Source organism: Schistocerca gregaria, chromosome 5 (genome assembly GCF_023897955.1).
Source record: "Schistocerca gregaria isolate iqSchGreg1 chromosome 5, iqSchGreg1.2, whole genome shotgun sequence".
Classification (NCBI taxonomy): domain Eukaryota; kingdom Metazoa; phylum Arthropoda; class Insecta; order Orthoptera; family Acrididae; genus Schistocerca; species Schistocerca gregaria.
Genome location: NC_064924.1, coordinates 605171096 through 605184801, shown reverse-complemented (window position 1 = coordinate 605184801; position 13706 = coordinate 605171096).

The following is a 13706-nucleotide window of genomic DNA, read 5'->3' as shown; positions in this document are numbered from 1 at the left end:
AGCATGTGAGGCAAGTTGTGGATATTCATCACGAGACCTGCCCAGAAAATCATTGTGAAATACTGTATTGAACCACGATTCCATTCCTGAATGTCATGTCATTTTTAAAAAGTATTCATAGGTTCCGTCGACAGTTATTCTGGCTTCTAACAATTCGGTACAGAAGAATTTTGAACAAATGAATTCATTTTGAGTTCTTTATTCTGATTTTAGGAAACTACACCTCAAAAGCTGCGGTCATATCATGGAGACAGTGATCAATTTTTCGGACATTTTATTTGTTAATTCTTCTGCCTTACCAACCAATAAATCCAACAAGTTTTGTTTAAGGCTATTATTTTATTAATACTGAGAATGTAGTCTGTTTCCCTTGTAAAGATGGATTTAGCTGATTAAGTTTTCCAAATGTATCTGACAAAAAAGTTAGTCTGAACAACAAAGTCACAACGCTCTAACGATCTTTTAATTTAAAAGAAATGTAAATCATTGAAGCCAGTAATTCAACTCTTATTTCGAATAATCTTGGTAAGGTTTTACCCTGAGCTCACTTCGATGTGGGACAGTAGTGCTATACGCCTGCTCACACAGACTTCCCTCAATAGTGAAAACAAGTGGCAGTGAAGAGGGTGTAATTTAAAGTTGTCGATTAATTTTGACTTCTTCATCAAGAACCACTTCCAGATTTGTCGGCATGTTCTTTATCGCTAGTGCGTATATATTCAGGATACCATTGCTGAAACTGGAGTTTCGGGCTTCACTGTTTATTAATGATAACACTCCCGCAGTTCCACCACTGATTGCCTACTAACCATATGCACAAATATCAATAAAATCATTCCAATGGACAGCATTTATTTCAGAGAAATTGTTGATCATGTTAAGAATCTCTTTTCTAGAAGTGATAGTTGAGAGAGATTCGCATGTAAGAAAGCATTCTTAAAGTGAATGTTTATATGGATATCTTGGAATTATCTGCAAGATTGTCGGTCCAGAAACATCAATGATGCATTTGCAAGACGAATTTGTTGTGTCTATGGCCAAGAAATAGTTTCTGTTTAATGTAACCTGCGAGGTCTTTAATTAAACACAAAAGTGTCATTCGGAAGCCGCACTGTAGAAAGATAATTTGCAGATTTTTAAACGAGCATACAACGTGTTCTTTAAGAAGGAAAATCGCCAAGCAGTTGTGCAGTTTGAGAAGCTATTTTACTTACAAAAGCTGCTTCGGCAGTTCAATATGCCATCTTCAGGCCCCATATGCACGTCAAATTTACACTCAAACTCATCAATATTGGCATATTGGAGCTATCGGTTTCTGGTTGTCGTGAATTCGTATTTAAAGTGCCTCCTTCGAAGACTTGACAACCCAACAGTTGCTGTCAAGTCTTCGAAGAAAGCACCTGAAACGCGAATCCACGACATCCAGAAACCCATGGCTATAGTATGCTAATATCGATAAGTTTGAGTGCCTATACATGTGACGCATATGAGGCCTGAAGACAGAATATTGAGGTGCCGAAACTGGCTGTGGCATTAAAATAAAATAAAATAACTTCTCAAATTTCACGGCTATTTGTCGATTTTCTTTGTTAAATATTTGACCAGCCGATGTCCCACGTCCACAGTGGGTCAACAATTGTTATGTCTGCCACACGTGGTTTTATTAAATTCCAAGCGATAGTATGCACTTTGTCCATTTGTACAGCGCGATGGCTGACCAAATACGATGCATCCGTGCCCTTTCGATTCACTGATTGGGTCAAGTAATTCATACATTTTAACACTTTAATAATTATTATTCCTTACATATTAGAGTTTTCTCATAACTCCGTTTGCAACTAGGACTTATAGTTTCTCATTGTTGGCTCATATTAGCAGGTACAATGGATCTATCTGGAAGTTGCTTGTTACATATCATGCAGAGATATGAGCCATTAGAATCAACAAATCCGGGACTGGTTTAAATGCGTCACACTTTCTTCTTCCTACCTTTAGTGAGTCGTTTGGTGTCTTACCACTCGAAACCACGGAGTTGAAGTCACCTTCTCGAATCTTATAATCTTGATCGAATATCTTTGAGGTTGATGCCGCACGTTTTGGGTGATTCACCTTTCAATTATCGATACAAGTCTTTGTAGCAACACCTTTACGTAAATAATCCACTATTTTTTTTAAATCAACAGTCTGAATTTGCAATGTGACAAACAGAGAATAATATCGCCACAAGACACTACTTTTGACTACTGTAGTCAACAGAAAACACAAATCGAATATACTGCGGTCCGAGAGCGGTGCGTGGATTCGCCATACCGAATTGGATTGGGTGTTGAAATCGCAAACTCGAGTAGAAATTGTACTCTATGTTGCCCGGCGCGGGTTTATACGGTCCCGAGCGGTGAAGCACAGGTAGCGAAGAGCTTCGGAATCGATCGAGGGAGGTCGAGGTGTCTGAGGGTGAGACGTAGACGCAGAGAGAATAGTGGAATGCTCACAGCGTGTGTAGATGAGACAAATGCAGCAAATGAGACAGAAAGGAGAGAGAAAGAGAAAGAGAGAGAGAGAGAGATAGAGCCAGTGCGGCCTCAGCGTGCGTGTGCAGTGGCTAGCGTTGAATGATCACGTACCTGTTTGTAAAAGCCAAGCTGTTTTGTTTGTAGTTTTTGATAATAGCATTACTGTAGATTTAGTGTATTGCTTGTCACCTCACTTTCGGTTACTACGTACAGAAAAAATAACTTCTACAAAAACAACGTCAGTATGATATTAGTATACTGTTTTTCTCTGTGCTTTGTAAGCCTTGATGTGCTTTGTTATTTAGGTTGACATTATTTTGAAGAAGCTGTCGCAGACACGCTGTAGAGCCACAGAACTCCACCGAGCACACCTTGAGTATCGGTGCAATATATATATATATATATATATATATATATATATATATATATATATATATATATATATATATTTCAACAAAAATTAATTTTTCCGCAAAGAATTATTTCTTACAATTTGTGAGACTACGCATCATAAAACTTCATGTAATGGTAAGTTCCATAGGCAGAAAAGCAACCGGAAAGAATACAATGCTCTCAGGATTCAAGCTGGTGAAACTGAAGGGAGAGGCACTCAATGTAATCTAGTGAGAAGTCGACAATGTCTCCCAAATGGATATCAAAGAAATTTATATTACGGTACTACAGTGCCTGTCTTATTCCAAATTGAGATGCAATGCTCTTTCCGACGTGAATGCACGTCCGAAAGAACATGCAGTGCTGTGACTGCAGCGGTTGCGAAATACGTGAAATTTATTCCCACTTGCGAATGTGGACAACCATCAGCTTCACAACGGAATGCGAGAGTGAAAATTTGTGCCTCAGCAGGACTCGAATCAAGGCTTCCCACTTATCGCGAGCAGTCGCTTCACCATTAGGCTATCCGCACAAGCTGACACTTGGTTTAAAAACCAAGGAAGAAGGTTGTAGACGTGGAAGAGACCTGAAGACACCGGAAGGTTTCAGATTGATTATATAGTGGTAAGACAGAGGTTTAAATACCAGGTTTTAAATTGTAAGACAATTGGTTCAAATGGCTCTGAGCACTATGGGGCGCAACATCTGAGATCATAAGTCCCGCAGAACTCAGAACTACTTAAACCTAACTAACCTAAGGACATCACACATATCCATGCCCGAGGTAGGATTCGAAACTGCGACCGTAGCGGTCGCGCGGTTCTAGACTAAAGCGCCTAGAACCGCTCAGCCACACCGGCTGCCAGATTGTAAGGCACTTCCAGAGGCAGATGTGAACTTCAATGATAGTGTATTGGTTATTGGCTTCAGTTTCAAACTGAAGAAACTGCAGAAAGGTAGGAATTTAGGGAGATGGGACCTGGATAAATTGAAAGAACTAGAGATTTTAGAATGTTTCAGATGGAGTATCAGGGAAAGACTGACAAGAACAGTGGAAAGGAATAATGTAATTGATTCAGTTGTCTCTGAGCACTATGGGACTTAATATCTGAGGTCATCAGTCACTTAGAACTACTTGAACCTAACTAACCTAAGGACATCACACACATCCATGCCCGAGGCAGGATTCGAACCTACGACCGTAGTATAGCGAGGTTCGAGACCGAAGCGCCTAGTGCCGCTCGGAAACCCAGCCGGCGGAATATTGTAGGAAAACGGGTGGGTTTGAGAGACGAAACAGTGAAGGCACCGGGGGATTAAGTAGCTAAAAAGGCGAGGGCTCGTAGGAATCCTTGGGTAACACAAGAAATATTGAATTTAATCGGTGAAAGGAGAAAATATGAATATGCAATAAATGAGGCAGGTGAAAGGTGAAAGGGAATATAAACGAAATGCAAAATGACAAAGCAGGAATGACTAGAGGACCAATGTAAGGTTCTAGAAGAGTATGTTACTAGTGGTACGATAGATCCCGCCCACAGAAAAAAGTAATAGAGGCCTTTGGAGAAAAGAGATCCACCTGTACGAGTATCAAGAGCTTAAATGGTAAACCAATCCCCCAGTCCTAAGCACAGAAGGGAAAGCCGAAAGGTGGAAGGAGTATACACACAGAGGGTCTATACAAGGGCGATGTACTTGAGGGCAATATTATGGAAATGGAAGAGGAAATAGATGAACATGAGAGGGAATATACGATAGCACTGAAAGACTTATGCAGTAACAAGGCCCCTGAAGTAGACGACATTGCTTCAAAACTAACTACAGCCTTGGGAGAGCCAGCCAAGAGCAGACTATTCAATTTGGGGAGCAAGGTGTATAAGACAGGTTAAACTCAGTCACACATCACGAATAGTACAATAATTCCAATTCTGAAGGAAGTAGGTGTGTAAAAATGGCCGAACTAACAGTTCAGTAACTCACGGTTGGAAAATACTGACACGAATTATTTACAGATAAATGGAAAAAACTAGTAGAAGTCGGCCTCGGGAAGACCAGTTTTGATTCCGTAGAAATGTAGGAACACACAAGGCAATACTGACTCTAAGACTTACCTTAGAAGCTAGGTTTAGGAAGGGCAAACCTACGTTTGTATCATTCGTAGACAGAGAAAAAGCTTTTGGCAGGGATGACTGGAATACTCTCTTTCAAATTCTGAAAGTGGCAGGGGTAAAATAGAGGGGCTATTTAAAATTTATACAGTAACTGGAAGGCAGCTAATAGAGTTGAGGGCCACGAAAGAGAAGCAATGGTTTAGATGGGAGTGAAACAGATTTGTAGCCTATCGCTAATGTTATTAAATCTGTACATTGAACAAGCAGTAAAAGAAACCTAACAAAAGTTTGGAATCTGAATCAGAATCCAGGGAGCAGAAATAAGGACATTGAGGTTTGTTGATGACACTGAAATACTGTCAGACAGCAAAGGACTTGGAAGAACAGTTTAACGGAATGGACAGTATATTGAAAGGAGGATATAAGACGAACATCAACAAAACCAAAACTTGGATAACGGAATGTAGTCGAATTAAATCATGTGATTCTGATTGAATTAGCTTAGCAAACGAGACACGTTAAGTAGCAGATGAGTTTTGCAATTTGTGCAGCAAAGTAACTGAGGATGGTAGAAGTAGAGGATATACAGGTAAAATGTAGACTGTCAATGGCATGGAAAGCGATTCTGAAGGAGAGAAATTTGTTAACATCGACGTAAGCGTCAGGAAGTCTTTTCTGAAAGTATTTGTATGGAGTGTACCCATTTGTGGAAGTGAAACATGGACGATAAACAGTTTAGACAAGAAGAAAATAGAAGCTTTTGAAACATGGTGCAACAGGAGAATGCTGAAGGTTATATGGGTAGATTACGTAACTAATGAAGTACTGAATGGAATTGGGGAGAAGATGAATTTGTGGCACAACCTGACTAGAAGGACGGGTCGGTTAGTACGACACGTTCTGAGACGACATGGAATCACCAATTTAGTACTGGAGGGAAGTGTGGAGGGTACAAATCGTGAATGTACTAAGCACATTCAGAAGGATGTAGTTTGCGGTAGTTACTCGGAGATGAAGCAGCTTGCAGTGGTAGAGTAGCATGGAGAGCTGCACCAAACCAGACTTTGGACTGAACAGTTCAAATGGCTCTGAGCACTATGGGACTTAACATCAGAGGTCATCAGTCCCCTAGAACTTAGAACTACTTACACCTAACTAACCTAAGGACATCACACACATCCATACCCGAGGCAGGATTCGAACCTGCGACCGTAGCAGTCGAGCTGTTCGAGATTGAAGCGCCTATAACCGCTCGGCCACCGCGACCGGCTTTGGACTGAGGACCACGACAACAACATAATCCGAAGAAGGCTCAAGGCCAGACCGAAACTTCGATATCTCGTCAAACACGTGTCTACAACCTATACTGTTATACCCATTATGTGTTTTCACGTACAGGCGAGACATTTTATTTTAAAGTAGATTGCACGGTGTTGGCCGATAAATACTATGTTGCAGTGTCTCTGTTACTCCAAATTACAATGTAATGTCCGATGGACATCCATGCAGATCCAATTTCGTCTTTATCCCCGGACACGGGGCACTCGACTTCAAAGTAAACTATCTCGCCTGTACGGGAAGACATATAATGGATGCACGACTAAAGGCTGTAGACGCATGGTTCACGATGTATGAAAGTTTGGGCCTCGCCGTGAGTAGGATAGCCTAAGGGTAAGGTGTCCGCTCGCGATAGGTGGAAAATAAGTCATTGTGATTCCATTACATAGCCGATGGTCGTTCATATATGGAATTGAGAATACATTTCCTTTATATAGTTCAACTCGCCGGAGAAAACAGTGACATATGCGAATCGTAGCGCTTGCATTAAGGACTCCCTTCAGTGCAAAAGTTGCAATAAAATTGATCTAAGAATAAGTTTAGTACACTAAAATGTTGCAGTCATGGCTCTTACTACATATAGAAAACATAAGCACTACAGAAGCAACACAGATTAGGAGACGAACAACGTTGTTATTATCAGAGACTAAGCACAGTCCCTCAAATTTAGAATGACAAGTACAGTTACTCAGTTCAACATATTCATGGTTTTCTGAAAGGCAATAATTAATAAATCTAGTAAGAGAGAAAGTATTTTAAAGTTTTAGACGATATAGAACTTCGGAGATTAATTGCCTCCGCGCAGGCTTCTAGATGAACATGAGAGGTGCTACGGTCGCAGGTTCGAATCTCGCGTCGGGCATGGATGTGTGTGATATCCTTAGGTTAGTTAGGTGTAAGTAGTTCTACGTTCTAGGGGACTGATGACCTCAGATGTTAAGTCCCAAAGTGCTCAGAGCCATTTGAATCATTTTTGAACCTTATTCCTTACCTGTAAGAATATGTGTTACCTCTTTTCAGTAATATATTCCACTAAAGTCTCTTGCAGCTCCACTGTGTGATAGCACAAGTCAGCTTTATCATGTCTATAATGTTTTAGCAACTCTGAAAGCGTGGTCAACCTCATACCATACCTATATGAATGTGTATTTCTGCTGTTCAGTATGCAATTACACTGAAATCTTATGTGGTTCTCCATTGTGACCACAATAGCTTACGACAGCAACAGAAGAAGGAAGACGATTTGTACTGCAAGATAGATTTAATACGCTGACATTAAGTCACTACAATGTTTGATTTTGAAACTGGATAATGGAAAACACAGCAACCCAAATTTCTTATTTTCTAACATATATGAATGTATGTTGCTACTTCTCAGTGTGCTATTTCGCTGAAGTCTTATTCAGAGAAATGAAGTCTTTATGTAAACAGTGAACTTAATCCACTGAGCTAGATCCCAGCCAATGCAACTGAACAAGTTCTGTGTAAGATGGTGATACTGGGAAACATGTTTCAGCAGCTCCACCTTCCCACAGGTACTATTACTGATATGTACAATCGCCATTCATGTATCAACAGTAGTATTTTATGACGGTAGGCATTCTAATAGTAAATGCATTCCAGGATGTGGGAGATGTACAGATGCGTAGTGGATTATCTGATTCTGGTTTTTGAGAGCAAGTGATGATGTCATTACCAATATCATCTAACAATAGTTTTTACTGTGGTAATACTCTCCAACAATCACAAATTAAGCTGTAAGGAAGATCAGCAGTAGTTCTCATGAACGATTTTCAGTGTTATACTGTAGATCCTATTTTCGTTAATTTTTATGATTTTAATGTGTCGAACATAGAATGATCTATGCCAATCGCGTAACATATACTTTATTCGAGTAGTGGAAATAAACTGGGGGTATTATGATAAGAAATACAGAAATTCCGGGTGCGGAAATATTTGATTAGAGGATTCATTGTGCCAGAAAAATCTACTAAAAATCGAACTGTTCATATTCGCATGTGATGCTTAGTCCGTAAATTAGAACAGTTATGATAACAGGCAGTTTTTGTCTATTTTATTGTTAATGTTCTAGAGTAGTATATTTTTCTTAGTAATTTTGCGTTGACTTTGTACTTTAAATTGTACATATTTTGAAAAATTTTATCATTTTTTTAGTGCAATATTCAAACCTTTATTCACGATAAGAGCAATGCCACTGTGATTGCATATTGCGATAAAAATTTAATTTTGTGGCGAACTTTGTGTTTTCTAGGCCTTCCTTTGACATCCATCTTGTAGCAACATTGTCTTTGGCTACCTATTATGTACTTTTTATGTCTGTTCTGTAATTTAAAATGGAAATGTTCAAACGTAGAAAAATATTTAAGCATACAATACCTTATGGTCACCAGAGATGTTGAGGTAGTAGTAAAGTGAACGATTCATAGTAATACGTTGTTGCTGTGCCTGTGTTGCTATGAACAACACTTCAATATTCGTTTATTTATGCCTGCATGTCCGAAGGAACAGGCACTGTTCGACGACAGACGTTATGAAATACATGAATTCTGTTCACAGCTGCTAATAAAACAACGCGTATAAGGGAATGACAATGTAATTCTGTGCCGCGGAACCAGAACTTCCCACTTAAAGCGAACAGGCACCTAAACTCCTCTGGCTACTCGTGCATGACCCAAGCCCAGATCCGAACATCCATATGTCGACGTTCTGCAGATATAGCCAAAGCGGTTAAGGCGGCAACTTGGAATGCGAGTGCCTGAAGTGTTACTCCAATTCAGCGTCTCTAACAATGTCAAATATTTCACAGACTCTTTCGCAGAGTCCTAATTACTTCAACGTTAAGTTACTTGATACCTTCGATCACTATTCACTGCACTAACAGCTTCACTGTAATTATGTGAAGATTTCACACTACCTGCTTACGCTAGGTGATTAATGAACTCAGATATTTTATGTATTATTCATACCAATAAGCTGGCAAACCGAATATGGTTTGTTTTACTTCATCACAATAAAATATGATGTGTATGCGCATGGAGAAATAGTATTTACTTTTCAGACAAGGTTAAGAGAGGTCATAACTGGTACATAAAACGTTAGATAACTTGAGACTATTTTATAGATCAACCTACAACGGGTGGTAGTTCTAAGTCTAGGGGACTGATGACCTCAGATGTTAAGTTGAATAGCGCTTAGAACTTTTTCTTTAGTGCCACCGCATTCGGGATAGGCGTTGCGCATCTTATCTGAGACGGTCTGTTGGAACGGGCGGGGCAGGGCGCAGACAACACCAGAGAGCCTCCCATCGGACAAAGCTGGCCAGACGAGCAGCTGCCCAGACCCGCCTGCTGTCTAATGATGAAACGAGACTCGGCCGCGCCATCAGCAAGGCGCAAGCTTCGAGTTCGCCAGGCGCAGTGATTAAGGAGTTTATCGAACTGAGGGTGTCTGAGATCTTAATGAGCAGTGAAGGAGCTCTGCTTTAAACGAGGCTTTCAAACCGACACTCAGTAAATTAAGACCTCGCTAATCCATCTGAATCGATGAACCCGAGAAGATGCACGTTTCTGTGAATTACTGCCTGGTTTACTAGAAATCAGTTAGTGTGAAACGGCAAAAGATGATCTACACCTACATCTACATTTAAACAATTACCATGCAATTCACAGTTCAATGCATGGCAGATGCTTCGGAGCAGCATTTTCAAATTTTGTCTCAGACATTCCAATTTCAAATAACACTTGAAATACATAAATACCTAATTCTTTCTGCGTGAACTCTTTTTCCACTTATTTTACTACGATTGTGATTCCTCGCGGTGTTAGTGGGAACAACAAGAAATTTTTGTATTCGGAGGATTTACTTGAGAAATGAAATTTCGTGAAAAGATATCACAACAACGTAAATCGCTGTTATTTTAATGATAGGCACCACTACTCGGGTATCATATCCGCGACGCCCTTTCCCCTCTTTGCAGACAACACAGCCTGAACTTTTTCCATCTTGCTTATCGGTCCTAACTGTAAGGATCAGGTACTACACAGCAGTACTCCATAAAAGAACGGACAACAGTAACGTAGGCAGTCTTTTTAGAAGATTTATTGCTTTCTATTGTCAGAACATTTAGAAGATGCACTATTTGTTTAGCCTTCTCCGCAATAAAATGATTCAAATGGCTCTGAGCACTATGCGACTTAACTTCTGAGGTCATCTGTTGCCTAGAACTTAGAACTAATTAAACCTAACTAACCTAAGGACATCATACACATCCATGCCCGGGGCAGGATTCGAACCTGCGACCGTAGCGGTCGCTCGGCTCCAGACGGTAGCGCCTAGAACCGCACGGCCACTCCGGCCGGCTCTCCAAAATATTTTTCTATAGGATGTTTCCAATCTAAATGGACTACTCGCGTGATCTCCTAAATCAGATAATTTAGAAACAGCAGAGGGATTATAACACTTTCTTGGAGAACACCAGATATCATTACTTCTGGACATATATTCCACTCCGTACTGCACAACAGTTACACATACCGTGTTGATGAGTCACTACGACTGTCTGATTAGATGTAAGAGGGAGCCTGAAGATCCCATCTTGCCAGGTAAAATAAATAGCTGAATAAATTAAATTCCATAAATTTTTGATTATCACTTTGTTGACAAAGCCATGAGATAGTTCCTAATATCGTGTTTGACCTCTTTTCCCGGAGTAGTGGAACATATAGAACGTGGCATAGACTCAACAAGCCGTTGTAACTCCCTTGCAGAAGTACTGAGCCATGCTACCTCTGTAGCTGTCCATAACTGCGTACGTGTTGCCGGCGCAGGATTTTCTGCACGAACTGACCTCTCCGTAATGTGGCATAAACGTTCGATGGGATTCACGCCCGGTGATCTTTGGTAGCAAAACCATTCGTTCGAACTGTCCGTAACGATCTTCAAACCAATCACGAATAATTGTGGGCCAGTGACATAGCGAAAAAAATGTTTCAAAAGGCTCTGAGCACTATGGGACTTAACTGCTGAGGTCATCAGTCCCCTAGAACTTAGAATTACTTAAACCTAACGAACCTAAGGACATCACACACATCCATGCCCGAGGCAGGATTAGAACCTGCGACCGTAGCGGTCGCGCCGTTCCAGACTGTAGCGCCTAGAACCACTCGGCCACTCCGGCCGGCATTTTACACATCGGCAAATGAAAAATCGTAGTAGCTCGCCGTTCTCTTGTACTTGAGCATATGACTAATTATCAAGATATTTGTATCACCGAGCAACTTCAGTAACATTACGAAACTGAACTGTGTTCCTTGAGAGTAAAGGTGTTTACTGGTTGAACGACGCCGTTACTTACAAACTTTTATTTAGTATTAGGCCACAAAATAAGAACTATGCTAAAGCTACTCATATCATGAATCAGTTCTGGCATTACATGTGTGTTAAATAGTTATCAAATTTAATGTTTAACTGGTTATTTCCATTCAGTCATTTTCTATATATACTCGAATGTATTTTTGAGTGTGTGTTACTTTGTTCGGAACACACCTTGCTATCTACGTAATTAACATTTACATATAGTCTGTTGCAGTATTGACAGTGAATGGTTACAGCCTGTTACAAACGTTGCCAACTCCAGTAATTAACTTGTCTACCCACGAAGACATTTACAAGGCCACGAAGGAGAAGAAAGTATAGTGATTCCAGTTAAGACTGACCTTTGGTGAAATTTGAGTTAAATTATATGGAGCCTTTATCGAAAAGTTTACATTTCTAATACGTTCATAGTAAAAAGGACGTTATTTGACACTGAAGTCAGAGGCAGGGGGGGGGGGGGGGGAGGGGGGTGTTCTAAACAGCTCTCTTAGTTTATCGATGTACTAGTACTATTTTTAGATGACATAACCGAGCGAGGTGGCGCAGTGGTTAGCACACTGGACTCGCATTCGGGAGGACGACGGTCCAATCCCGTCTCCGGCCATCCTGATTTAGGTAACAGGAAACCACATGATCCAGCAACTTAAATCTGGCGACCAAGGTAATCTCTTACTTTCGATTTGTAAGTTATGATTCACCCCGACAACCTATCTGCGCCGATGCGTAAGATGAACTAATGAGTCGAGACACTGTGACCATTGAGGAACGGAAGAATGAATGTTGTCTGGTAGGGTACGGGCACGTGACGCGGTAAGGACTCGTTCATAAGGGGAGCAGTGAGGAATGGAGAATAACTGCAACGAAGATACGAGCTGCCAGCGTGGGTGTCCATTGATATAAGTGACTGACAAAGGCAGACTGTTACAGCATGGCGCCTGGGAAGATTTCAGGAAACGGAGAAGCTTGTCTGGCTTTCGTGTTCTACTGCCGTCTCTATGGCAAGTGGTTACAGCATGGGTAGTACGTCACAAGTAGGTGGATTCCATGTCGGAGACTTGCTCGCTCTGAGCCAGGATGTGCGGCGGTGTGTGCAGGTCTGACGATAGAGTACAGTGGTCAGTGTCAATTGTTTCGATACACATTGTTCATCGTCAATTTTAGAACATGTGGCTCCGCAGCAGAGAGCCTCTTTTTGTCACCATTCTGAACTAGCGAAATCGTCAATAGTGATTGCATCTGGCATGGAATCATTCTAAACTGATTGTGCACTAAAGAAAACGTTTATAGTTTCACTAGATCAGTGGTAATATTCGGGCACGCAATGTACTACAGACGCAGGCCGATGGGGGCAGTATTATGCAGTGGGGGACGTTCATCTGGGCTCCCAATGATCCTGCGGTAGTAACTGAATACACCACGGAAGCTGTGATCTACCTGCAGACTACCTGAAATCCTCCTTCACCAAATACTAGGCTTGTTCCAACTGGACAGTTGTTCGTGTCACAGAATTAGAATAATTGTACTACAGTCGATTGAGGAGTATGACATTGCATTCACGTTGAGAGTTCACCACCAAATTCACGTCATCTGTAACCGATAGAACACGTCTGGGTCGCTATCGGGTGCCTGCCACGTGTCCACAACCCACCGGCGCGTAGTTTAAGGGAAGAGCGCGAAGTGTGGCTACGCATCTGGTGCGACATATCTCAGGAAACCTGCCAACAGTTCGTCGAATCGGTGCCACGCAAAATCGATGTTGTACTGCATTTAAAATGTGGATGAAGATGCTATCAAGCAGCCGACATTAACGTTTTGGCACGTTAGTGTAGAGGGTCGTTCAATAAGTAACGGCCCACATTTTTTTCATCTGTTATTGAAGTATGCAAAGTGCATGAGTATTTACCTATAGCGAGCATGATTTGTGTATCTGTTTCTATAACCAATCATTTAAAAAGTA